The sequence below is a fragment of the Eptatretus burgeri genome, chromosome 7, assembly GCF_056783735.1.
Source record: "Eptatretus burgeri isolate ZD-2024b chromosome 7, Ebu_testis_v1, whole genome shotgun sequence".
Lineage (NCBI taxonomy): Eukaryota > Metazoa > Chordata > Myxini > Myxiniformes > Myxinidae > Eptatretus > Eptatretus burgeri.
The window spans coordinates 51401591-51429090 of record NC_140967.1 but is presented as its reverse complement, the minus strand read 5'-3'; the positions used below and the strand labels follow the sequence as shown (position 1 = coordinate 51429090).

The 27500-nt window shown below is 49.4% G+C and overlaps 1 long non-coding RNA gene across 3 annotated transcripts in view; it reads left to right on the top strand.

Annotated features, from left to right (window-relative positions):
- The window catches only part of LOC147023249 (uncharacterized), a 171300-nt gene that overhangs the window by 63509 nt on the left and 80291 nt on the right, over nt 1-27500 (top strand). The gene's annotated exons all lie outside the window — the stretch shown is intronic.

Below are 27500 nucleotides of genomic sequence, written 5' to 3'. Positions count from 1 at the left end.
TCACGTCTCCCTTAAACTCCGAGGGTCAAAGGATACCATCTTTTCAGTTTCAATACGCTGGTGCATGTTGTGCTGGACTGGGTGTTTAATCACATCTCTGTCTAAACTTTCTCATGATTCCTGCAGCAAATTAATATGCCTTCGCGAAAAGTATCAGACAAGTTACCTCACGAGGCATTTAATTATTTTTCAAGTTAGATTTATTCTTTACAATTGAGCCATCAATTCTTTGTCAAACACTTCTTTATTTTTCGTCTGAAATGCTCCAAGTCTATATTTTACAACATCTGAGTAGCTCTATTTTATGGCCAGACCTGAAAGTCTTTTATTTATGCGACCAATCATACATGATGCAGCCGACGAGCACATTGTTTTATCAGACTTGGTGGCACAATGGTTAGAGCATCCACACTGAGTCTGGGAGGTTGGTGGTTCAAACATGACCCTGGTGGAGACATACCAAACATCAAAAATGGAATGTGCTGCTTCCTTGCTTGATGCTCAGTATTTAAGAAGGATAGAGCACGGACAAACAACCATAGGTTGGCAACCATCTCACAGGCTTAATGGTCTCCTCCTGCATTGAAGTTCCCCATAGGGTTCATGGATTGGCGCACGTGGACGCCTGATCAGTGCTCTCTCCTACCAGTTCTTCTAGACTAATTTCCCCCCACCATTTACATTGTGTTTTGCCCTTTCATTTTGATTTCTGTTGCTCTTCGTGTTTTTCATCAACTTTTCTGTCCCAAACCTTGTCCTGCTGTGTTAAATCGTTTAGTTTGTCTCTCGAGTTCAGTCGTGCCTACCTGTGATAGTCGAGTGTGCCTTCCACTTCTTTATTTTGATTCTGCTTCTCAATTTATTTATTCTGCTTCTCAATCTTTATTTTGCTTCTCAATTAATTTATTTTGCTTATTTTGCTTCCCTTCCATTTTCTGCCTCATTTTCACTTCTTTGTTCCAGTTTTTGATACTTCTGAACCCTCAGCTCAATCCTTTTCCCCTCCTCCCTCAAAAATGAAAACAAAATATCTCTCCTCCTTCACCTGAAATAAACAATAATATTGGAAAAAACAACAACAACAACAACAACAACAACGAAAGAATAAAATAAAAAATTGAAACTCCACTCTCATTTTCCTATAACTTCTTTGCAATATCCTCAAATTTAATGAAATGTTTCTCTTCTTTAAACCCTCTTCACAACTATATATATATATATATATATATATATATATATATATATATATATATATATATATATATATATATATATATATATATTTAAAACCTCCAAAATTTATCTTAAAGTGCCTTACTCTGATTATTACTCCATAATGAACAACCCATTAATTCTTCTTCTTCATCAAAATCTCTTCCCTTTCACTTTGACAAGGCTTATTTCCCAAAACCTCCTCACTCCGAAACGCTTCGTTCATCCAGCCTCCTCTTTCACTGACAGCCGAATTTTCCTGCATGCCTTCAAGCAACAACATTCTCACCACCACCCCACCTATGAAACCGGTTGCAGGTTATCCAGTCTGGGAATCCTGAGGCATCAATTTTTCAAAGGCTGTGTGCACACGACAAACATTTCCCGTTCATGGTGTCAAAATCCTCCATGTCAGTTCTACCCCCCTTTCTGCTCCCCCCTTGTCCTACCCCCTCTCAACATCTCCTCCCCCCGCTCATATCCCTCCCGGCTCCCCCTCCCATCCCAACTGTGTGAATCTCAAACATTCAAGACCTCCGTTCCAACCTGACAGATCTTTCAATCCATGCTACCGCCAATAAACCGGACATCATATGCCTCTTACAGGATGTCCCTGACTCCTTAATGTCTCTCCCTGGCTACTGTCTTCTCCTGTTTGATCGACCTGAATCCCGTCCTGGCGGCAGAGTCATGCTTTACATCAAAAACTCAATTTCTCCTTCTCCATGTACTGCTCTTATACCTTCCAAACCCGAGGAGTACCTCTGGTTGCAAGTTCCACTCTGTTCTCACCTCATTTTGTCTGCATGTTCTACCGTCCTCCCAACAGTGATAACTCCATCTACCTCTCTCTCAGACGACATGGACCAACTTTTAATCACTCGTGCCAAATCTCTCTTCCTCATAGGCAATGACTTCAATTGTCACCATGCTAATTGGAAGGGAGTTGGTACCTCTCTCACCTGTTATCGCACTTCTGCAAAGGACTGCTGTAACTCCATAGGTTTGACTCAATCTGTGATCTTTCCCACCTGGATTTCTCCCAATGGCAAATCTTCCCTCCTGGATTTGGTGATGATCAACTTCTCTGCCAATGTGTATTGGTCATCCTGTGCCCCAATTGGCTCTTCTGATCATGTGCTACTGAAGGGAAACATCTCTCTGGTTATTCTCAGAGAACAGCCTCTGTGGTGGTGAATTTGGTAGTTCACTCCTGCAAACTGGCAGTGACTGCAAGCAACCATCACATTTCAAGACAGGTCTCCCACACAGATTCATGACAGAAATAAATAGACACCTTAAATTTATTCATTTCATCTGTCGAAAGCAAGCTTTACTCAGTGATTTATCCTAATATTCAACTATTTATTTGCAGAAACGAGTTCCTGGGTCTTATACGACAATTAACTATGCCTCAAATCCAGGGAGAACACAAACTTTGCGATTTTCAAAGAGGACAAGTTGTTGATCAATCAGAAGGTGGAGTCAGCCAGCGTCAGATAGCTCAGAACCTTGGCATTCTGCTTTCTATGGTCAATAGGGTGATTGTGCAATTCACCAGCGAAAGCAAGAAATCCACAGCTTCCCGTTCTAGTCGATCTGGGCCCTCAGCAAGGTGTCTTCGAACTGGCAAGCGGTCCATTGAGAAAAATCCCCGTTGCAAGGCAGCAGATGTTGCAGAGGAGGTCCAAGTTAGCTCAAGAACTTCCGTGCAGTACCTTCATCTACTGGGCTACGATGGGAGAGCAGCAAGGTGAAAACCTCTTCTTAGACCAGCCAACATTCAAAGGAGAATGAAGTGGGCTGCCAAGATGGCCAACAGACCCTTGGAGTTTTGGAAAAACTGTCATTTTTTCAGATGAGTCTCAATTTGCTCAATTTTCTGACAGTGGATGCGTATGGGTCCGGAGACTTCCCAATCAAGAGTGCTCTTTGAATCGATTGCAGCCAACTTTCAAATAAGGTGTTTTTTCAGTGATGGTGTGGGGAGCAATCTGGAGCGCTGGTTGGTCAGAGCTTGTGGAGTGTGTTGGCAACATCAACTCTACGATATACATTTCTATCCTTGAGGATGGACTTCTCCCTGTCTTCTCCACTGGTCAGATGGTCAAAAATAACACTGTTCATGGGAGATGGAGCTCCATGCCACACTGCAAAAAACACCAAAGAATGGCAGGAGAGAAATGGGATCAAGCAACTTCCATGGCCAAGTCGGTCTCCTGACATGAATCCCATTGAACACCTCTGGGCCATATTGGATCGAGCTGTGCGGAAATAGTCCAGGAAACCAACATCACAGGCAGAATTGCTAAACCTTTTGCGTGAAGCCTGGGCAGAAATCCCACAAGAGAAAATTTCGGAACTCATTAGTTCTATGCCTGAAAGAGTAAAAGAATTGAAATCTGCAAATGGCAAGTCTACCAAATACAAGTGTATGTATTAAAATGGATCAAATATTCTTCAAATGTTAAAAAAAGAAATTCTTTAAAAACTCATGGTGTCTATTTACTTCTGTCATGACTCCATATACACTGCCACAAACATTAATTCAGCCTGGGAATTCTTCCACAGAAAACCTGCTCTCTCTTATGCACAAATTCACCCCATCCAGTCTTCAGTTATCTTATCCATCCCGCTCTTGGTACTGTGAATCCTGTCGTGAGGCAGTTGTTTTAAAACAACTTGCATTCTCCTGGAAAGCAAATCCACTGAAGGCAACTTCCGATCATTTGACAAAGCCCTCAACAAGTGTCTACTCTCACGAGAACCATAAAACAACATCTGCCAAATGTCAAGAATGAGTTTTCAAACTTGTCGCCCTCCTCTCAAACCTGGTGGTGCCTTTTCAAGTCGGTCTGCTCCTGAATTCTGTCTTTTGCATCTGAAAATGTAGAAAAGTTTCTGGCAACTCTCAATTATGACTCTGCAACTTGACCGGATGGCATCAGCTCACGTGTCCTAAAAACATGCTCTGCTGCTCTTGCACTTTCTCTTTCTGCCCCTTTCACCCTGTCATTTACCATCAGTCATCTTCCATCTGCTTGGAAATAAGCAAACATCACAGCATTACATAAAAAGATGCAAAACCAGATGCTCTTAACTGCAGACAAATGAGCTTACTTCCAATCATCAGCAAGGCCATGGAATCCACAATCACAGTTCACATAAATCATTCCTTTTCTCCCACGGCCTCATCTCCGATCATCAATTTGGATTCAGACCTGATTATTCTACCTTGGACATGCTGCTTTAACTCTCCAAACAATAGATGGAGGCTCTCAATGTCACAAATGAGATTCGGGCCATCTCTCTGGACATATCTCAAGCTTTTGATACAGTCTGGCATCCTGCTTTGCTTTCCAAGCACTGTCTATGGAATCCAAGGCTAACTCCAATCTTGGATTACAGACTTCCTCCATTCTCGTATCCAAAGTGTGGCTCTCAACGGAACCCTTTCTTCTCTCCATGTCAAGGCTGGTGTACCACAAGGTAGTGTTCCAGGCTATCTTATTCCTAATTTTCATCAATAATCTCACTGACTCTGGAAAATCCTCTCTTTCCCTTTTCTGATGACTCAACTCTCTGCCATTATATCCCTCATCATTCTGAGAGACAGGCAGCAGCCTCTTCCTTCTCCTCAGACCTTGACAAAATCATAATCTTCAAACACTTGAAACATGTCTTTCAATCATGAGAAATCAATCAATCTATTGCTATCTCTATCTCCATCTCTCTTCCCCTCTCTATCCCCCTCCCTGTCCATCTCCCCCCTCTCTCTCTCCCTCTCCCCCTCTCGCTCCACCTCACTCTCTCTCACCCTGACTCTCTCATCCTCACTCTCTCCCTTTCTCCCCTCACTCTCTCCCCCTCACTCTCTCTCCCCCTCTCTCCTCCCACTCCCCCCCACTCTCTCTCCCCCTATTTCTCTCTCCCTCTTTCTCTCCCCCCTATCTCTCTCTCCCTCTTTCTCTCCCCCCTCTCTCCATCCCTCCTCTCTCCATCCCCCTCTCTCTCCCCCCCTCTCTCTCTCCCCTACGCTCTCTCCCCTCTCTCTCCCCCTCACTCTCTCTCACTCTCTCTCACCCTCTCCCTCTCTCTCCTCCTCTTTCTCTCCCCCCTCTCCCCTTCCTCTCTCTCTCCCCCTCTCTCCTCCCCCTCTCTCCCCCCTCTATCTCCGCCTCTTTCTCTCCCCCTCTCCATTTCCCTCCTGTCTCTCTCTCTCTCCCCCCCCCACTCTCTCTCTCTCTCCTCACTCTCTCTCTCCCCTCTCTCTCTCTCTAAAGTGTACCTATGATAAAAATTGCAGACCTCTACGTGCTTTGTAAGTGGGAAAACCTGCAAAATCGGCAGTGTATCAAATACTTGTTCTCCCCACTGTATGTATGTATGTGTATATATATATATATATATATATATATATATATATATGTATATGTATACATATATATATATATATATATATGTATATATGTATATGTATATGTATATGTATATGTATATGTATATGTATATGTATATGTATATGTATATATATATATATATATATATATATATATATATATATATATATATATATATATATATATATACATATATACACATACATACATGCAAGAATCACAACAACAACAGCAGCAATGAGTAGATCTTGTAAACCTGTGGCATATCGCAGCTAAAAGGACATTGGATGTAAAAATGCCAAGTGTTAAAAAGAAACTACATTTGTTTTATTCCATGGAAAAAATAATTCAGCGAAAAGAATGGTTTACAAACTAAATTTTAATTCTCGATGCAGAGGCAAAAGGGTACTCAACAATTGCTGAAAGCTTGCTTTTACACTTTCCATGTGAGCTGACACAACAAACTATGAAATGAATGAGAGTACATTATATCCTTGTAACAATATTCGGTCAGTAATGATGTTTTGTATTGATGTCGCCATTAGTCATGGCGACAATATATAATCCTTAAATTCTTTATGCTTTACAGTGCTTGACATTTTGGAGTGTGGACATATATTATCCCACCATGCTGAGCATGAAAGCTGGATATGTTGCACCCTCATCAGCAGTCAGAAATTATGTCCGATGTCAAACCTAACAATGGCCATTGCACGTGTGTGTGTGTGTGTGTGTGTGTGTGTGTGTGTGTGTGTGTGTGTGTGTGTGTGTGTGTGTGTGTGTGTGTGTGTGTGTGTGTGTGTGTGTGTGTGTGTGTGTGTGTGTGTGTGTGTGTGTGTGTGTGTGTGTGTGTGTGTGTGTGTGTGTGTGTGCGTGCGCGTGCTCACTTGCTTATGTTTCTGCTTTAAATCTCCAAGAGAGTCAGGTAAGATAAATCAGATCTCATCAGGAGTTGGTAAAACGGCACCATGAAGCGTACACCATATTTATTTGGAATAAGGTGTGAAGCTGGCTATCCCATCTGCTTGCATTCAGATATGGGGAGTAATGATCCCACCGTTTTCTTGTTCACAGAAATTTTTGGGATGCCACCGAGTCTGATCCATTTTGTGATCTTGTATGAGCACTTGCCTCATGATATTGATGTCAGGTTCATACCTAATATACTCATACACTGTGTTGTTGCTTTTTTGTTTCCTACTGCTCGTCTTGAAAGATTCATGTTCAATTGTAGTGATGGTTGTTAATTTTCTCATGCTGCATATGCTATATGATGTATTACACAATACTCTGGAGTAGCATTGTGTTCTGGTGTGTCGCATGAAAAAAAAAAAAAACAAGACAATATGAGGAAAAGAATTCCAACAAAGTGGCCAGCTATTTTATGGTTCTCTTGAGTACCACATGCTCGGGTAAGTCAATAAATATGGTGAATTTTACTGTCACTAATAGCGCATCTGTGTAATACAACTGTATTCTGTGCAGTATTGCAGAGACAAGTTCAAATCATTTTTTGACCACTTAGTACCCTACTTCCCCAGCCTGATATTGGCTTAACAGTTAAGGTGGCTGCCTTAAGATCTTAGGGTCTTGAGTTGGAGCCCCTGTTGTGCCGATAAATAACACCAGGTAAGTTAACTCAGCCTGTCATCCTTTTGAGGTTGGCAAAATGAGTGCCAGCTTACTGGGACCAGGAGGGCACTGCATCAGTGGCACAGTTGTGCTCCCAGCATTGATGCAGCCAGCAGCCACAGGCTGCATATTAAATAATAAAATACCCAACTTCCCCACGAGTGGTGGTCGTCATGCTGTAAAAATGGTTGCTCCTCCAGAAGAATGCACCATTATGGAGCAGTGAAGTCATTAGGTCTTTGCTTCGTGAAGCTGTCAAACCATGTGACATTCTTCATAGAATGACAGCACAATATGGTACTAAGTCTATGTTATTGAAAGTATGTGTAGGAATGGTTTCTAAAATGGCAGACAATTGTGTGCAATGAACAATAGCCTGGGTGACCAGTATCTGCTATGACAGAGGACAATGTGGCCAGAATTGACTGACTGATATGTGAATATAAACACCTATCATTATATGGCATTGCAGATCTGTCTCGCGGTACAGTATATGCTGTATTTCCAAAAGTTTGGATTTCGGCAAAGCGTGTATTGGTAGGTCCCAAAAATGCTTACTGATTAACGCAAACAGACCCGTTTGTGAATCAGCAAGTCTTCTCCGGCAATACGAAGCAGATGTCGATACATTTTTGTCATATATCATAACCAAATACAAAATATTTGTTCACAATTATAAATCCGAGCGTAAACACGCATCCATGCAATGGAAGCATCCATCAAGACCGACACCAAAAACATACAAGTCATGTCCAAGTGTCAGGAAAGTGATTACAATATTCTGGTACCAGAATGGTGTTATTGGCCTTCAATGTGTAGCTTAAAGCCTGGTGTTGGCCTCGTTGTTCGGGTGGTGGCTTGGGATCCTTCGGTCCTGAGTTCAAGCCCTGTTGGGCCACTGAATTAACACACCAGGGGGTTGACTCAGCCTATCATCCTTCCGAGGTCGGCAAAATGAGTACCAGTGTGTATTGGTAGAGGGGCACTGCATCAGCGACACAGTCACGCTTCCAAGAAATGATAGCTTACCCGGAAGGTAATCTGGCATATGCAAGAAGAAGAAGAAGAAGAAGAAGAATGTGTAGCTTGAAATATTAACAAGTGCAACATGCCCCACACTTCTGCAAATTAAAAATTGAAGCTTGCAATGTGGACAAAGTATCACATGGCACTTACCAGCAGTGTCATTCTGCAACAGGACAATGCTTTCCCACACATGGTGAGGGCTAAAGTCCATTCCATTGAGAAACTTGGTTTTGAACTGTCATCCCACCCACCGAACAGTCAGAATCTCACACTGTCGGATTTTAATATTTTGGGCCGATGAAGGAAGCTCTATTAGGTCAGAACTTCAGAGATTACAACAAGGTTCAAGTAGCAATACAGGATTGGATCACGGACTGGCTCACATAATTTCATTATGATGGCATCCATAACCTTGTGAAATAGTAGTGGAAATGTGTGGATGTGCAAGATGACTGTCAAATAATAAAACAGACTTCCCCACAAGTGAAGCATATTTGGAGTGTAAATTTACAAATTCCCTTTACTTATTATCCTCATAAAACATCATATTCTCAAGTAATTTCATGAGCATACAGTAGCATTCCAGAAAATAATAAATCATATTCTGTGTATATTAAATTATTTGGTTTCACCACATTGCTTGCTTTAGGTCACCACCTGGTCTCCATGCATTTTCAAAATAAAACATTTGATACAGGCATGAAGGTGATCACCAACTCGATGGCCAGATCCATAAATGACTGAGATTGATCAAACTATTCTTCTACAGATATTCATATTTGATTCTGCCGTTTTTAACAATTTTAACCTTTTAACTGGTAACATTAACCAGCCTCGGTGGTGTAATGGTTTGAGTGTTCACTTTGAGTCTGGGAGCTCGGTGGTTCAAATCCCGAACAAGTCATACCAAAGACTTTTATAATGGTATGTGATGTTTCCTTGCTTGATGCTGATCATTTAAGCAGGATAAAGCATGGTCAATCATACGTTGGCAATCATAGTGCAGGCTTTATTGGGCTTAATGGCCCCATCCTGCTTTGAAGTTCCTTGGAAGAACTCATATTATATTTAGTATTATTAAAGGTTAAAATGCAACTTCCGGCTTCATTGCAATCTGTGAAAAACACAAAACCGTCCATTGCAAAACACAGTGTCAGCTTTGACAATGCTGCCATAGTATGGTATTAGTGAGTCTGAAAGTTTTCATTTGTAAACAAAGCTGAGGTCTGCAGAAGAATTAGAACACAGAAACAGACATAACAGAAATTGTGCAGTGGAAAGCTAAGGAAACACACCTAAAGCAAGGTAAAAGGCACTTGGAAGAAGAATGGGTGAGTAGAAGACTGAGAGCAAGCCAGAATGTGGTGGAGCAAGGGAAGAATAGGAGAATGCAGTGGAAATGAAGCCAGGCCCTTTGGCTTCAGGAGAGGGACCTTTGGATATGTAATCACCAGTTGTATTGACCCCCAAAAGAAAGGGAAAAGAGGCCTGAAGGACAAATAACCCGAGGAATCGGAAATACCACCCAATCCATTGGCCCATCTAAAGGGAGCATAGAATATGCTTGGGTGTAATGTCTGAACAGCTGGTGGAGGCAGGAGGCAGCCCCAGAGGAGGTGGAGGGGGGGCGGGTGGGTGGCTGACTCCCCAAAAGAGGAAGGGTGGGAACCTCCTTTTCCATTCCTCCTCATTCACCACCCCTGGAACTTGTATCCTTGCAAGATGTATGGAAACAATGTGATTGGATGAGTCCCTTTTGGGGGAAGACCTGGGCCTATCTTCCCAAGGCAGTATGTGGAAGGCAGTATGACCACTTATGAGGAACATTACTCAGTTGTTAGGAGAAAATGTGGTTATCGATGGTTTGGATCAAATGCAGTTTGACATTCCTCAGCTGCGGGAGCAAACAAAAGAGAAACTTCAGTGGGAATGGTGTTTGAGGAAGAAGAAAGGAGTAGTACTCAAAGTCCTCATGGCTCCCTGAACACAGTTTACGTGGCTTTGTTTGGTGTTTACTTACTAATGATCATTCATGTTCCATATTACAACATCACTGAACATATTTGGAGTCTGTACCAGTGTCTGACAGTCTGCTGTTTCTGAGGAATTGCAAAATTCCAACTGGACATCTACCTTTTGCAGGAGTGTAAATTGCAAATTATGAGCACGGTTAAATCTGTGTATATTGGTGGTATGGAGAGTCAAATTGGCTCAGAGAATACTAACAGATGTTGAGGATTGGATTTCCTCATTTAGTGTCTGGAGGTTGATATCCTGAGATAAAACCGGGGTGTTGATCTTGGTCCGTTTTTAAGCTTCCAAGAGTATTGAGGAAAAGGTGGAGTTCCTGCACCATTTGACACTCCACCTTCTCTGATCCTGATTAATTCTCCGACCTGAGCCTGATGAGAGGATGCAAAGAAGAAAGGAATATAAACAATCTGCAAAGCTTGAGCTTCACGAATTTGCATCCCAGTCAAGCCAGAGACAAAAACAAACTCAAAATCAATCCAACAGTTCCAAGTGAGAATGGACAAGAAGACATGGAAACATTCATAATACAATTATCAGCACAGGGAACAAACTATAACAGACAAGACAGATCCAAAACGGTAAACTTACTTTTGCAGCCAATTTCAAAGCTAATATACCATGTTCACTCACTAAGAAACTGCAATCGGTCAATCAGAATAACTCCTACCTGTCTTTGCATCTGCTTCTTTGTAAATGACATTGACCAGGACCATTTAAGCTGTTTGTTAAACCGATGATGGCTCATGGCTGGGTGTGATGGTGAGAGCTGCAAGGTCCCAAGTGCTTCAAATAAATTTCTGTTCCACTCCCTTCTTGGAATTTGTTGTCCAAGTGTGTCGCATGTATGATCAATGAGTGGAAGGTTATCGTGCATTGTTGGAAACACCATTGAGGGAATGATTTTATGAAGGTGCTCAACAATACCCCAAACTTTATCTCTAACACTGTAATTTTTAAGGGAAAAGCTTCCTTTGTGGTTGTAAACATTCTGCCACACCATGGCTTGGCCTTTTCTGCAAACCATAAAATTAGACTGCAATAGTCCACAAAACCTCGAGGCACACTCTGCTTCCCTCCTCAGAAACGTACACACTTCACGGTTCAGCCGAACAGTCAATGACTAGCATCTTGCCCAGCACATGAGCAAATTTACAGTACAACATGGGAATCGCACAGCCATTTCATCATGCCCAGGGGAGAGCAAAGCGAGATCCTCTGTCCCAGCTATGTTTCTCACCAACCGTGTCCTCTCACAACTCCTGTCTCCTCTTTCATCGTGCCCCTTCCCTCCCTCTCACGTCACACTCACCAATCATAAACCTTGGGGTTGTGACTTGATGGTACGAAGCCAGGAAGGTGGGGCTTCTTGCCTGCTTGGATGTGTGGCATGGTTGGAGTTGTTTTATGGTTATGATCCCCCTTTGTTGCTTGTCTTGAAACACAAAAACATAGGGAAAAGGTCACGGGGAAATTACATACCGGGGGAAATTGGTCTTAATCCCGATATAATTAACACAGCACCACCCCCCCCCCCCGCCGTGTGGTCAAAAGTAACACTTAAGATCACAGTTTCACTTATTAATTTACATTATTACGTCTCCCACATGTCCACAGACCAAGCAACTAAATACAATCCTAACTTTGCTATGAAATTCCTCCATCTACCTCCGCAACCATAAAAAAAATATTGTTGTGGTTACCAAATTCGCAAACCACCATTCAGGTCCCTTAGGTGAGGTATCTCGGTAAGTACATGTGTAGTTAGGCCCAAACCCGTTGTCTAGTGGGAATACATGTCATTTATGCGTGCTGCGACTCTTCAGGATAGCCGTTTTTCTTTTGCTATCTTTATTTTGGACCAACCGCCATGATTACCACCACAACCACAACATCAACCACCAACCACAACGCCGCTTCACCACAACCGCCACGACCTTCCCGTCACACCTCGCAACCGTCGCATCGCCACCGTTCTTGCCCCGCTGTGGGTACCGGTGTTGGACTCGTGCAGGGCGCGCGCCGAACAGCGTGTACAAAATCACGGATTTTGTGCTTCAAAAACGGATCAAAAACGACACATGCCCACTTTTTGCCGTCCAATCGGTGAGCGAGGGGCGACTGGCCCCGCCCCAGGGCGATCGATATATGCAAATTTATGGATCAAGAAGCCTTCACGCCCACTTTTTCTCGGGCCAATGGGGAGCGAGGTGAAAGGTCGAAGGGAGGGGGACAAAGATGAGAGGGCGAAGCTACGGGGCTGATAAAAGGACCGTGTTCGTCAGTCCAAAGAGTCGAGAGGCGGAGAGTAGGAGAGGCGGAGAGTCCAGAGGCGGAGAGTAGGAGAGTCGGAAACAGAGAGTCAAGACTTCGCGGGCGGTGGAAGGAGCTGGTCGTCGTGTGCGTTGGAGTCGGAACGGAGGGGACGGAGCTGTGGAGAGGCGGCGAGGGCAGACGAGGGGGTGCTCGCGTCGTGCAGGGAGCTGCACCCAGGGAGGCCGATAGCGCGACCTGGCCGAGGTGGAGACGCTCGTCGCGGGATAATAAAAATCCTCTATACCCCGAGCATAAGCAACCCCCTCCTGTTTCCCCCCGCGCTGAGATAGTGCGATCAAGGGGGCCCCTTTCCCACCCCCTACCAGACACTGTCCGCGAGGCCCGCGGAGTTGAGGCGCCATCGCCGCTCCGCGTCTCATCACCAGACGGGTAGGCGCGACCCGGTCTCGGCCTCAGGCCCGCCTCATCCTTGAGGGTATTCTTTTCCTTGGTTTTGGGTATGTGTTGTCGGCGCCGTCTGTGAAGAAGAATTGTATAAGTGTTGCCGTGTGCTCGGAAGTCGGTATTAGCTCTGCATTGTGTTTTCGCTTTTACATTTGCTTTTTGTGTAAATTACATTGTGTCTTTTCTGTGTGCTTTTGGTGGAATTGAATGTGTGCTTTCCGTTCGTCGCGAATAAATGTGCTTTGTGTTGAACTGTTTCCCGCTTCGCTTCGTCATTTCCTTCATTGAATCCTCATCTTGCTTCACGTAAAGGGTTGGTAGTGGGCTGAATACGCCCGATAATTAATCGAACCGTCGAGGTCGACGATAACACCGCTCGGTTATTCTAATAGTACGGAACGGGTCGCTTAAGTGGCCCGTGTCCGAAGTCGACCTGCGGCGAGGTGCGATCGCCCGGTCTACCCTCCGCGTGGGTACTTAGGTAGGTCGAATTTGGCGAGCAACCCTATCCCACGCGGGGGCTGATTGGCTCGATCGCGGTGAGACCGAAAGGTCCACCCGTGACTGGTTCCCGGCGTTAGTCCGAGAGGGTCACGACTGGATTGTCCGTCCGGTGGGCGACGTGCCGCGATTCGAGTTACGTGGCCGTCAGCACGCCGGCGGGCGCGAAAACCGCAACACTGGTGTCAGGTCGTGCGATACAAATTCATCGCCCTCCACGCGGCACTGGTATCGGAGAACAGGAAAACAGGCTCTCCTGTCTCCGGCTAAATTCACGGGAATCGGTCCAGGGGTGAGAGAAGCGACCCCCGATTCCCTCCAAATTACGAGCGAGCGAAATTAACCCTTTAAGAGAAGCAAGATGGCGTCTCAAGGCGAGCGGGAGCCGGGGGTATAAGAAATGGATGTAGAATGTGTAGAGTCCATGGTCCAGGATGGAATCCCCGTGCAGGAAATGTTGATTGTGCAGGAACACGGACTCGCCCAACTGAACCCAGAGCCCGAAATGGGTGCGGCAGCGGCCGCGGTGTATGACACCTCCCCCCCCCTCTCCACCAAAACCCGCCGACCCTTGCCGAAACGGCTCACCCAAGCGCACCCGACATGGCCCAGCTATTCGCCATGCTGGCGGCAATGACAGCGAAAATGGATGCAAACACAAATGAATTTATAAACGAAATGAAAAGCATGGGCAAGCAAATGAAAAAAGAAATGAAAGAACTACGGGGTGAGACGCAGAACATGGGCCGATGCCTGCAGGCGGGCATGAAGGCCGTGAGCAGGGAACTTAAAATGGCGACTCCACGTGTCGGAACGAACGAGCTGGAAGGGGGTGCAACGGCTGACAGGCCCGCGGTGGAGGCGGGTAAGGAAAAAGTAATTCGGGAGACAAGAGACGAGGTGAAAGTAATTGCGAGGGAGAGAAAAGAACAATTAATACGGAAAGCAAGGATGAGGTACGCGGAGATCGTGAAAGAGCAAGGAGTGAAAAACAGGGAAGGACGGGAGCGACTTAAAGAGAAAGCAAGGTTGACCTACTTAAAGATAAGGGAAAGACGCCAGAAAGAAGCAGAGACCAATAAACACGATGAAGACGGGGTAAGTGACGCACACACACACACGGAGGCAGTGGAGGATAGTGAGGTTGAGCTCGCGGAGCGTGTGGGGACCCAGTGCGAGCACCTGGATGGCCTCCTCCAGGAACGAGGGGAGGGAGTATGCCCCCTTGAGGCGAGTCACGACCAGGTGAGTTCGGTCGTGCTTTGCGAGGTTGAGGGGACGGGTGCTGTGGACAGGTGCACGGAGAGCTTCGGGGGTATAGAGGCCCGGAGACCCTTGTGGGGACACGAATCCCCAGTGTGGTTGTCCCTGTGTGTGTGGTGCAGGGTGTGAGTGCGTCCCCGTGTGTGGAAGCGACCCCGTGTGTGAGTGGTGTGGTGGCGATGGTGCCGGAGTACGTGCTTCCCAGCACGCCGTGCGTGGGTGAGGCACCGTGTGTGAGTGAGGCCGTGTGTGTGAGTGAAACGGCCAGTGTGAGTGAGGCACCGCGGGTTAGTGCCCCCGCGTGTGTGGGTGAGGCACCGTGTGTGGATGAGGAACGGAGTGTGGGTGAGGCACCGCGGGTGAGTGCCCCCGCACGCGTGAGTGAACGGCTGTGTGCAAGGTCGCTGTGTGCAAGGGAGACCGTGTGTGTGAGAGAGCGGTATGTGAGGGAGATGTCGGTTGGCATGCGGGAGCACGCAGCCGCGTCTCCCGGTGTGAATGTGATGGAGTGGACTGTGTGCGTCGTAACACGCAGGTATGCGTGTGTGGAATGGAGACGGAGACTGCGACAGAGGAGAGAAAGCCGAGTAGCGGCTGTGGTTGTTTCGGGGACCGTGCCGGGTTCACCCAGCAGTGAGCACGCGGTTCGTGCTGTGCAACGCACGAGACCACCACGTGCTCGCTTGCGAGAGTGAAGTCCCGGTCCGGAAACGCACGCGGTGGATTTGCCGATCCCGCGGACGGACAAAGTTGAGGCAGGATAACGGATTTGGACCGGACGGGTTCTCCACGCGATCGTGTGTTTTAAGCTCCAATGGGCAAAGCACATGTGTTCGCGTGGGGAACCCCTCGAGACGTGGGGCTTGTGTTTTTTTTTTATGCGCACGGTGACGCCATGGCTGCACGTGGGGTTGGAATCCGGCAGGAGGGATATCTCTGCCGGATGGTACCGTCCAAGGAGGGACGAGGAACACGTGCAGCTGCATGACGTCACAGGCAGGTGTAAAGTGCGCGAGTTGCCGCGCTGGTGATGCGCATGTAAAGAAAAAAAAAAAAAAAAAAGCAAGCCTCACTTTCGGGTGCACAGGATTCCTGGGCAAAGGGTGGAAGACCCCCTTGACCCTGGGCACAGGATGAAAACTAGTTAGGGGGAAGGGTTAGCTTAGCGAGACCGACTTCATGGGGCAGGGGTAAGTCCTCATGGAGTCCGTGGAATGGATTAGTTAGAGGGATTGTAGCCAGATTTAGGTTGGGGAATTGATTTATGGGATTATTTGAGGACATGGACAGACTTGTGAATGTGTAGAGGGGACGTAGCTTAGCTACGTAGTGTTAAAAGGAACGTGCTGTAGTATAAGGGACGACGTGGGAGCACGAGTTAGTTAGGGGATGCAGATAGAAGGATGGCAGAGTTCAGTGGTGAGTGTGTTGAAGAGTTGTTGGTGAGTTATGAGGTGGAGGCATGTGCTTGGTGAGTGAGTGAGGCCAGCGGGTCTGTGTGTGTGGAGCGAATGGGGAATGCATGGTGCGATGAGTGATTGGGGGGAGGAGTGACTCCCGCCCAAGGGACCCCGGGGTCAGTGTAGAGTGAATTAGCGGGGTTAGTTAAATTGAAAAATGGAGGTCGTTTTGCTGTTGGTGGGAATGTAGGCTCGAGACCCATTTGGAGGGGTGCAGGAGCCCTGTTGACGGGCTTGGGAGCGTGGCTGCGAAAGGTGAGTATCGCTGAGTGGGTACCCCGGGCACCAGGCTAGTCGGCCGTGGTAGGCCATGGGCCCATGGGGGGCCGGGATAGAGTAGTGGGCACGGGTGCGCCTGCTTGGTGCGGGGGCCCGGGGCGCCATTAGCCGCGTGGGCAGTGTTGTGGGCATGGGTGACCCTCGGAAAGGGGCCTGGGAAGCCAGCCTGCCACCTGTGCGTTTCAGGGGAGGTGCCATGGGGGGCACTCCCCGGTGTTAGGGAGCTGGTAGGCTCGGAGGCAGTGTAGTGCCCGGGGGTGCCATAGCGGGGGATTCGGCAGAGGGTCGTGCCTGCCAAAGGGAGCCACGTGTCCCAGCCAGGAGACCGTGTGAGGGCACGGAGAGAAAATTGGGGGGCGAGGCCCGAAATTGTGAGGACACCAACACAGGCGACGGGAATCTGGGTTTATAGAACCAATAGTTTAAGCGAGAGGCGCTTGTTGAAAGCCCCGGGGTAGTTTAACAGTTAAATGGTTAGGGTAGATTAGGAAGTGTACCCCTCCGCACCATCCATCCCCTCGCTCTCGTTGTGGGCCGCTGGACCCACTTTGGTTATAGATCGCCGAACTCTGGAGAGGCCATTCTGAGGCTTCGTTGGGCCTCGACACAGGACGTTAGCTCTCCCTTGTTCCCCTCCGGGAAGGGAACGTAGGGGTTGGGAGTAGGCTAGGTGACAGGATAGGTTAGCCGAACAGAGACGATAAAGGGGGTTAGGGGACGATTTATAGTGGGGAAGTAAAAGAAAAAAAAAATAATAACAAAAAAATAAGTTGGGGCTAAATTGGTTTTTCACAAATTAAGGGAGTGGGTATGTACAGTGACAGGCAAAGGCGATAGGTGGGAGGGAGACAGGTAGGTAGGTCCGAGCCCGCCTTCCAAGTGGCCAGCACCACCGCACTCCCTCCACCAACCTCCACTGAACGGCAAGAGCTGGCCAACTTCATCGGCTGGCCGTGTTTTGCTTCAAGGCGGAGGCCGGCCAACTTCATCGGCAGCTGTTGTTTTGCTGCAAGGCCTGTGCCATCGGCTGGCCGTGTTTGCTTCAAGGCCTGTGCCGGCCAGTTCATCTGCTGGCTGTTTTTCTTCAAGGCCTGTGCCGGCCAGTTCATCTGCCCGCTATGTTTGCCTGCAGCGGCCTTCTTCTGCGGGCTGTGATTGCCTGCTGACCTTTGCCATGCCATGCCCACTGCCCATGTTCACCAGCCCCGTTCAATATTTGCTTTGCCCCCCCCCCTGTTCATTGCCATGTGCGCCAGGATCAGAAAGCAACAGTTGGCAAGCTGCGAGAACTGCCCTGTTGGCAGCTACAACACGGGCCTGCAGTGGCGGCCCGTGCACCGTGTTTGTGTTCACCCATCCATTCGTTGTGCTCATTGCGTGTGCCACTTGAGCTGGCATGGAGACTACGTTTGTGCAGCCCGTGCACCGTTGTGGTTCACTGCGTTCAGTTCAAAAGGGAAGGCCTTGGACTGCGTGTGAGCAGCCAGCCACGTTCCCTGTCACCTGCATTGTTTGAGCCAGAGACATGATTACCACCACAACCACAACATCAACCACCAACCACAACGCCGCTTCACCACAACCGCCACGACCTTCCCGTCACACCTCGCAACCGTCGCATCGCCACCGTTCTTGCCCCGCTGTGGGTACCGGTGTTGGACTCGTGCAGGGCACGCGCCGAACAGCGTGTACAAAATCACGGATTTTGTGCTTCAAAAACGGATCAAAAACGACACACGCCCACTTTTTGCCGTCCGATCGGTGAGCGAGGGGCGAATTGGCCCCGCCCCCAGGGCGATCGATATATGCAAATTTATGGATCAAAAAGCCTTCACGCCCACTTTTTCTCGGGCCAATGGGGAGCGAGGTGAAAGGTCGAAGGGAGGGGGTCAAAGATGAGAGGGCGAAGCTACGGGGCTGATAAAAGGACCGTGTTCGTCAGTCCAAAGAGTCGAGAGGCGGAGAGTAGGAGAGGCGGAGAGTCCAGAGGCGGAGAGTAGGAGAGTCGGAAACAGAGAGTCAAGACTTCGCGGGCGGTGGAAGGAGCTGGTCGTCGTGTGCGTTGGAGTCGGAACGGAGGGGACGGAGCTGTGGAGAGGCGGCGAGGGCAGACGAGGGGGTGCTCGCGTCGTGCAGGGAGCTGCACCCAGGGAGGCCGATAGCGCGACCTGGCCGAGGTGGAGACGCTCGTCGCGGGATAATAAAAATCCTCTATACCCCGAGCATCAGCAACCCCCTCCTGTTTCCCCCCGCGCTGAGATAGTGCGACCAAGGGGGCCCCTTTCCCACCCCCTACCAGACACTGTCCGCGAGGCCCGCGGAGTTGAGGCGCCATCGCCGCTCCGCGTCTCATCACCAGACGGGTAGGCGCGACCCGGTCTCGGCCTCAGGCCCGCCTCATCCTTGAGGGTATTCTTTTCCTTGGTTTTGGGTATGTGTTGTCGGCGCCGTCTGTGAAGTAGAATTGTATAAGTGTTGCCGTGTGCTCGGTAGTCGGTATTAGCTCTGCATTGTGTTTTCGCTTTTACATTTGCTTTTTGTGTAAATTACATTGTGTCTTTTCTGTGTGCTTTTGGTGGAATTGAATGTGTGCTTTCCGTTCGTCGCGAATAAATGTGCTTTGTGTTGAACTGTTTCCCGCTTCGCTTCGTCATTTCCTTCATTGAATCCTCATCTTGCTTCACGTAAAGGGTTGGTAGTGGGCTGAATACGCCCGATAATTAATCGAACCGTCGAGGTCGACGATAACACCGCTCGGTTATTCTGATAGTACGGAACGGGTCGCTTAAGTGGCCCGTGTCCGAAGTCGACCTGCGGCGAGGTGCGATCGCCCGGTCTACCCTCCGCGTGGGTACTTAGGTAGGTCGAATTTGGCGAGCAACCCTATCCCACGCGGGGGCTGATTGGCTCGATCGCGGTGAGACCGAAAGGTCCACCCGTGACTGGTTCCCGGCGTTAGTCCGAGAGGGTCACGACTGGATTTTCCGTCCGGTGGGCGACGTGCCGCGATTCGAGTTACGTGGCCGTCAGCACGCCGGCGGGCGCGAATACCGCAACAATATATATATATATATATATATATATATATATATATATATATATATATATATATATATATATATCTTCTTCTTCTTCTTCTTCTTTCGGCTGCTCCCGTTCGGGGTCGCCACAGTGGATCATCCGTATGATCCGCATAGTGATTTGGCACATGTTTCACGCCGGATGCCATTCCTGACGCAACCCTGGTCGCCTCTTACGACACAGGGATATGGTATACCTATTTTAACTGGGGTATACACCGGCCCAGTGCACTGGTACTCATTTCGCCGACCTCGGAAGGATGACAGGCTGAGTCAACCTCCTGGTGTATTAATTCAGTGGCCCAACGGGGCTTGAATTCGGGACCTTTTGGATCCCAAGCCGCTGCCCTCACCACTGCGCCAACACCAGGATATATATATATATATATATATATATATATATATATATATATATATATATATATATATATATATATATATATATATATATATATATATATATATATATATATATATATATATATATATACACACACACATACACACACACACACACACACACACACACACACACACACACACACACACACACAAGGCTGTGTGTGTCAGTGTGTGAGTGTGTCAGTGTCTGTCTCCTCCAAAACCCATAAGATTGAGCTGCCTGAAACCTTGCATGCGTACAAAGAAAACTCCAAGGAAGTGCAAGAGTTAAAATTGGATGCTTGGGTGAATTAAAACACCCCTTTTGAAGATAAGTAATGCCCTTTATTTAATTATATCCCTCATCAGGCGATCCTCGGCCACCTTGCTGTCTGGGGTCTTCAGGCGTTTCCTGGGTAACCTTGCTGGGGTCTGAAGCAGTGCTGGATTAACCATTAGGCAGACAAGGCATGTGCCTTAGGGCCAGCCAAAAATTCGGGCCAAAAATTATTTTCACATTAAATATTTGTCTTTTTTGTATTAAATATTTTGTTCTTGAATCAGTTCATCTTTTGTCTGGGGTCCATTTTCATCAGCCCAAGATCTAATTAAAAATTTTCAGGCCATTCTCTAAAATATCAAAATGTGCCTAAGGGCCAGCCGAGGCTTAATTCGGCACTGGTCTGAAGCTGCTTTTCTTTTGGCCTGCTCGACCATGCTTTGATTTGGAACAGGCCGCAACGATTTCTTTACAATAAAGCTTTTTTTTGTTCACATTCCTCACTTATATTATCGAATGCCTGTTCATCATAGCTATAAATCGCTGGGTATGTTGCAGTGCTTATAAACACCTGGAGACATCAGCTTTCGTGGCTTTATTTAATATGCGTATATTAATAACCGAGATAATTTCTTAACCTAAGCATTATTACAAAATGTATACTCCAGATTTTAAAGTATCAGCAGTTCCGACTCTTAAAGAAGTGTTGATTTGGCCAATTCGGACATTGCACGGGCGTTTCCGGGTGCATACTTGAATCGACAACAACTGGTAATCGCTTACCAAGCCAGGCGTTCACCTCGACCGACCAGGTCACCTCCCTGGTGTGCAGCTCCCGGCACGACGCGAGCACCCCCTCGTCTGCCTTCGCCGCCTCTCCACAGCTCCGTCCTCTTCGCTCCGACTCCAACTCCGAACTCTTCCTCCTGCGAACTCCTTCCAAGGCACACACGACGACAACGACGACCAACTCTTAATTAATTTGACTGACGAACGCGGTCGCTTATATAAGCCCCGTGGCTTCGCTCTCTCATCTTTGACCCCCTGCCTTCGACCTTTCACCTCGCTCCCCATTGGCCCGAGAAAAAGTGGGCGTGAATGCATTTTGATCCATGAATTTGCATATAGCGACCGCCCTCCAACGCCCTGGAGGCGGGGCCAAATTGCCCCTCGCTCACCGATTGGACGGAACAAAAGTGGGCGTGAGTCGTTTTTGATCCGTTTTTGGAGCGGAAAATCCGTGGTTTTGTACACGCTGTTCGGCGCGCGCCCTGCACAAGTCCAATACTGGTACCCACAAGCGGCGCAAGAACGGTGGCGATGCGACGGTTGCGAGGTGTGACGGGAAACGTCGTGGCTGTTGTGGTGAAGCGGCGTTGTGGTGGGTGGTTGATGTTGTGACGACTGTTGAGACGTGGTTGGCGGTGGAAATCATGGCGGTTGGTCCAAAATAAAGATAGTAAAAGAAAAACGGCTATCCTGAAGAGTCGCAGCACGCATAAATGACATGTATTCCCACTAGACAACGGGTTTGGGCCTAACTACACATATACTTACCGAGATATCTCACCTAAGGGACCTGAATGGTGGTTTGCGAATTTGGTAACCACAACACTACCTCCTCCCCTTTTTACAGACTCGTCCCGAGTCGTCAAATTCTCGTGTGCCATCATGTGTAGTTTTCCCCTCGTACATTTTACCTACAGATCCCTGAGTGCGACATTCATGGTATTCGTGTCCCCAAAATAAATAACCTGAGGGCTGCGTAACTACCTAAACAAACTCACTCACACGGACGACTTAAATAAAATTGCCGGCGCTAGGACAAACATGCCGGGGGCGCACTCATATTTACAGTACATCTTACCTTAACTTACAAATTTTACACTAAACCATGGCCCAGGATCAATGAACTCTGCAAAAAGAAAGCAGTTAGCAGGGAGCCAGGCTGCTCGCATGCAGTCTCTGGCTCAAAACAATGCAGGTTACAGGGAACGTGGCTGGCTGCTCACACGCAGTCCAAGGCCTTCCCTTTTGAACTGAACGCAGTGAACCACAACGGTGCACGGGCTGCACAAACGTAGTCTCCGTGCCAGCTCAAGTGGCACACGCAATGAGCACAACGAATGGATGGATGAACACAAACACGGTGCACGGGCCGCCACTGCAGGCCCGTGTTGTAGCTGCCAACAGGGCAGTTCTTGCAGCTTGCCAACTGTTGCTTTCTGATCCTGGCGCACATGGCAATGAACAGGGGGGGGGGGGGGCAAACAAAAATTGAACGGGGCTGGTGAACCTGGGCAGTGGACATGGCATGGCAAAGGCAGCAGGCAAACACAGCCTGCAGAACCAGGCCGCTGCAGGCAAACACAGCCCGCAGAAGAAGGCCGCTGCAGGCAAACACAGCCGGCAGATGAACTGGCCGGCACAGGCCTTGAAGTACCACAGCTGCAGATGATCCGGCCGGCACAGGCCTTGCAGCAACACAACAGCTGCCGATGAAGTGGGCCGGCACAGGCCTTGAAGAAAAACAGCCAGCCGGCAGATGAAGTGGGCCGGCACAGGCCTTGCAGTAACACAGCCAGCAGATGAAGCTGGCCAGCCTTTGCCGTTCCGTGGAGGTTGGTGGAGGGAGTGCGGTGGTGCTGGCCACTTGGAAGGCGGGCTCGGACCTACCTCCCTGTCTCCCTCCCACCTATCGCCTTTGCCTGTCACTGTACATACCCACTCCCTTAATTTGTCAAACCCCAATTTAGCCCCAACTTATTTTTTTGTTGTTTTTATTTTTACTTCCCCACGATAAATCGTCCCCTAACCCCCTTTATCGTCCTTGTTCGGCTGACCTATCCTGTCACCTAGCCTACTCCCAACCCCTACGTTCCCTTCCCGGAGGGGAGTAAGGGAGAGCTAACGTCCTGTGCCGAGGCCCAACTCAAGCCTCAGAATGGCCTCCCCAGAGTTCAGCGATCGAACCCAAAGTGGGTCCAGCGGCCCACAACGATAGCGAGGGGATGGATGGTGCGGAGGGGTACATCTCCTAATCTACCCTAACCATTTAACTGTTAAACTACCCCGGGGCTTTCAACAAGTGCCTCTCGCTTAAACTATTGGTTCTATAAACCCAGATTCCCGTCGCCTGTGTTGGTGTCCTCACAATTTCGGGCCTCGCCCCCCAATTTTCTCTCCGTGCCCTCACACGGTCTCATGGCTGGGACACGTGGCTCCCTTTGGCAGGCACGACCCTCTGCCGAATCTCCCGCTATGGCACCCCCAGGCACTACACTGCCTCCGAGCCTACCAGCTCCCTAACACCGGGGAGTGCCCCCCATGGCACCTCCCCTGAAACGCACACGTGGCAGGCTGGCATCCCGGGCCCCTTTCCGAGGGTCACCCGTGCCCACAACACTGCCCACGCGGCTAATGGCGCCCCGGCCCCCCGCACCAAGCAGGCGCACCCGTGCCCACTACGCTATCCCGGCCCCCCATGGGCCCTTGGCCTACCACGGCCGACTAGCCTGGTGCCCGGGGTACCCACTCAGCGATACTCACCTTTCGCAGCCACGCTCCCAAGCCCGTCAACAGGGCTCCTGCACCCCTCCAAATGGGTTTCGAGCCGACATTCCCACCAACAGCAAAACGACCTCCATTTTTGTTAATTTGACTAACCCCCTAACTCACTCTACACTGACCCCGGGGTCCCTTGGGCGGGAGTCACTCCTCCCCCCAATCACTCATCGCACCATGCATTCCCCATTCGCTCCACTCACACAGACCCGCTGGCCTCACTCATCATGTACTCACCTCACAACTCTTCAACACACACACCACTGAACTCTGCCATCCTTCTATCTGCATCCCCTAACTAACTCGTGCTCCCTCGTCGTCCCTTAAACTACAGCACGTTCCTTTTAACACAACGTAGCTAAACTACGTCCCCTCTACACATCCACAAGTCTGTCACTGTCTCCAAATAATCCCATTTTATTTCCCAACCTAAAGCTCACTAAATCCCTCTACCTCATCCATTCCACGGACTCCATGAGGACTTACCCCTGCCCCATGAAGTCGGTCTAGCTAAGCTAACCCTTCCCCCTAACTAGTTTCCATCCTGTGCCCAGGTAAGGGGGTCTTCCACCCCTTGCCCAGGAATCCTGTGCACCCGAAAGTGAGGTTTGCTTTTTTCTTTTTTTTTTCTACATGCGCAGCACCAGCGCGGAAACTCAGAGCTCGCGCACTTTACACCTGCCCGTGACGTCATGCAGCTGCACGTGTACCTCGTCCCTCCTTGGACGGTACCATCCGGCCGGGATACCCCTCCTGCCGGATTCCAACCACACGTGCAGCCATGACGTCACCGTGCGCATAAAAAAAAAACACAAGCCCCACGTCTCGAGGGGTTCCCCACGCGAACACATGTGCTTTGCCCGTTGGAGCTGAACACACACGATCGCGTGGAGAACCCGTCCGGTCCAAATCCGTAATCCTGCCTAAACTTTGTCCGTCCGCGGGATCGGCAAATCCACCGCTGGCGTTTCCGGACCGGGACTTCACTCTCGCAAGCGAGCACGTGGTGGTCTCGTGCGTTGCACAGCACGGACCTCGTGCTCACTGCTGGGTGAACCCGGCACGGTCCCCAAAATAGCTCCATCCGCTGCTCGGCTTTCTTTCCTCCCATGTCGCCGTCGTCGCCATTCGACCCACGCACACCTGCGTGTTACGACGCTCACACTCCATTCCATTACATTCACACCGGGAGACGCGGCTGCGTGCTCCCGCATGCCAACCGACATCTCCCTCACATACCGCTCTCTCACACACACGGTCTCCCTTGCATTCGGCCGTTCACTCACGCGTGCCTCACTACTCACACAAACCATACTACTTACACACGCGGGGGCACTCACCCGCGGTGCCTCATCCACACTCCGTGCCTCACTCACACACGCGGGGGCACTCACCCGCGGTGCCTCATCCACACTGGCCGTTTCATCCACACACACGGCCTCACTCACACACGGTGCCTCATCCACACACGGCGTGCTGGGAAGCACGTACTCTGGCACTATCGCCACCACACCACTCACACACGGGGTCGCTTCCACACACGGGGACGCACTCACACCCTGCACCACACACACCGGGACAACCACACTGGGGATTTGTGTCCCCACAAGGGTCTCCGGGGCCTCTATACCCCCCAAGCTCTCCGTGCACCTGTCCACAGCACCCGTCCCCTCAACCTCGCAAAGCACGACCGAACTCACCTGGTCGTGACTCACCTCAAGGGGGCATACTCCCTCCCCTCGTTCCTGGAGGAGGCTATGGCTATCCAGGTGCTCGCACTGGGTCTCTACCCAGTCCGCCAGCTCACCCCCATTATCCTCCACTACCTCCGTGTGTGTGTGCGCGTCACTTACCCCGTCTTCATCGTGTAGTGTTCCCTCTATTTTTTCTGTCTCCCGTGTCTCTGCCAACTCTTCACCCTTTACCTCCCTTGTCTCAACTATTATTTCCGTTGTCGTCACCTCGTGTCTCGTCTCACACGTTTTGGTCTCCCCATTTAATTTTTCCCTTTTGGTCACCGTCGATTCTTCTGTCACGACCCTCGCCCAACACGTCCCCCGAATTATTTTTTTACCCGCCTCCACCGCGGGCCTGTCAGCCGTTGCACCCCCTTCCAGCTCGTTTGCTCCCACACGTGGAGTCGCCATTCCCAGCTCCCTGGTCACGGCCTTCATGCCCGCCTGCAGGCATCGGGCCATGTTCTGCGTCTCACCCCGGAGATTTTTCGTTTCTTCCCTCATTTGCCGTGTATTCGCATCCATCGTCGTTTTCACTTCGTCCATTTGCTTGTTCATTCCTTTCATTTCGTTTTTCATTTCATTTGTGTTTGTATCCATCTTTTCGTTCATGCTTTTTATTTCATCCATTTTTTGTGTATTCGCATCCATCCTTGCTGTCATTGCCGCCAGCATGGCGCATAGCTGGGCCATGTCGGGTGCACTCAGCTGAGCCGTTTCGGCAAGGTTTGGGGAAGGGTTTTGGTGGAGAGGGGGGGGGTGTCATACACCGCGGCCGCTGCCGCACCTATTTCGGGCTCTGGGTTCAGTTGGGCGAGTTCGTTTTCCTGTACAACCAACATTTCCTGTACGGGGATTTCATCCTGGGCCATGGTCCTACATTACTACACATATACATTTCTAATACCCCCGGCTCCCGCTCGCCTTGAGACGCCATCTTGCTTCTCTTAAAGGGTTAATTTGAATCGCTCGTAATTTGGAGGGAATCGGGGGTCGCTTCTCTCACCCCTGGACCGATTCCCGTGAATTTAATTGGAGACAGGACAGCCCGTTTTCCCGTTCTCCGTTTCCAGTGCCGTGAGGAGGGCGATGGGTTTGTATCGCACGACCTGACACCAGTGTTACGGATTCGCGCCCGCCGGCGTGCTGACGGCCACGTAACTCGAATCGCGGCACGTCGCCCACCGGACGGACAATCCAGTCGTGACCCTCTCGGACTAACGCCGGGAACTAGTCACGGGTGGACCTTTCGGTCTCACCGCGATCGAGCCAATCGGCCCCCGCGTGGGATAGGGTTGCTCGCCAAATTCGACCTACCTAAGTACCCACATGGAGGGTAGACCGGGCGATCGCACCTCGCCGCAGGTCGACTTCGGACACGGGCCACTTAAGCGACCCGTTCCGCACTATCGGGATAACCGAGCGGTGTTATCGTCGGCCTCGACGGTTCGATTAATTATCGGGCGTATTCAGCCCACTACCAACCCTTTACGTGAAGCAAGATGAGGGTTCAATGAGAGAAATGACGAAGCGAAGCGGGAAAGCAGTTCAACATAAAGCACATTTATTCGCGATGAACGGAAAGCACACATATACAATTCCACCAAAAGCACATAGAAAGGAAGAGAAACACAATGCAATTTTACACAAAAAGCAAATGTAAAAGCGAAGACACAATGCAGAGCTAATACCGACTACCGAGCACACGGCAACACTTATACAATTCTACTTCACAGACGGCGCCGACAACACACATTCCCAAAACAAAAGAAAAGAACACCCTCAAGGATGAGGCGGGCCTGGGGCCGAGACCGGGTCGGGCCTACCCGTCTGATGATGAGACGCGGAGCGGCGGTGGTGCCTCAACTCCGCGGGCCTCGCGGACAGTGTCTGGTAGGGGGTGGGAAGGGGGCCCCCCTGGTCGCACTATCTCA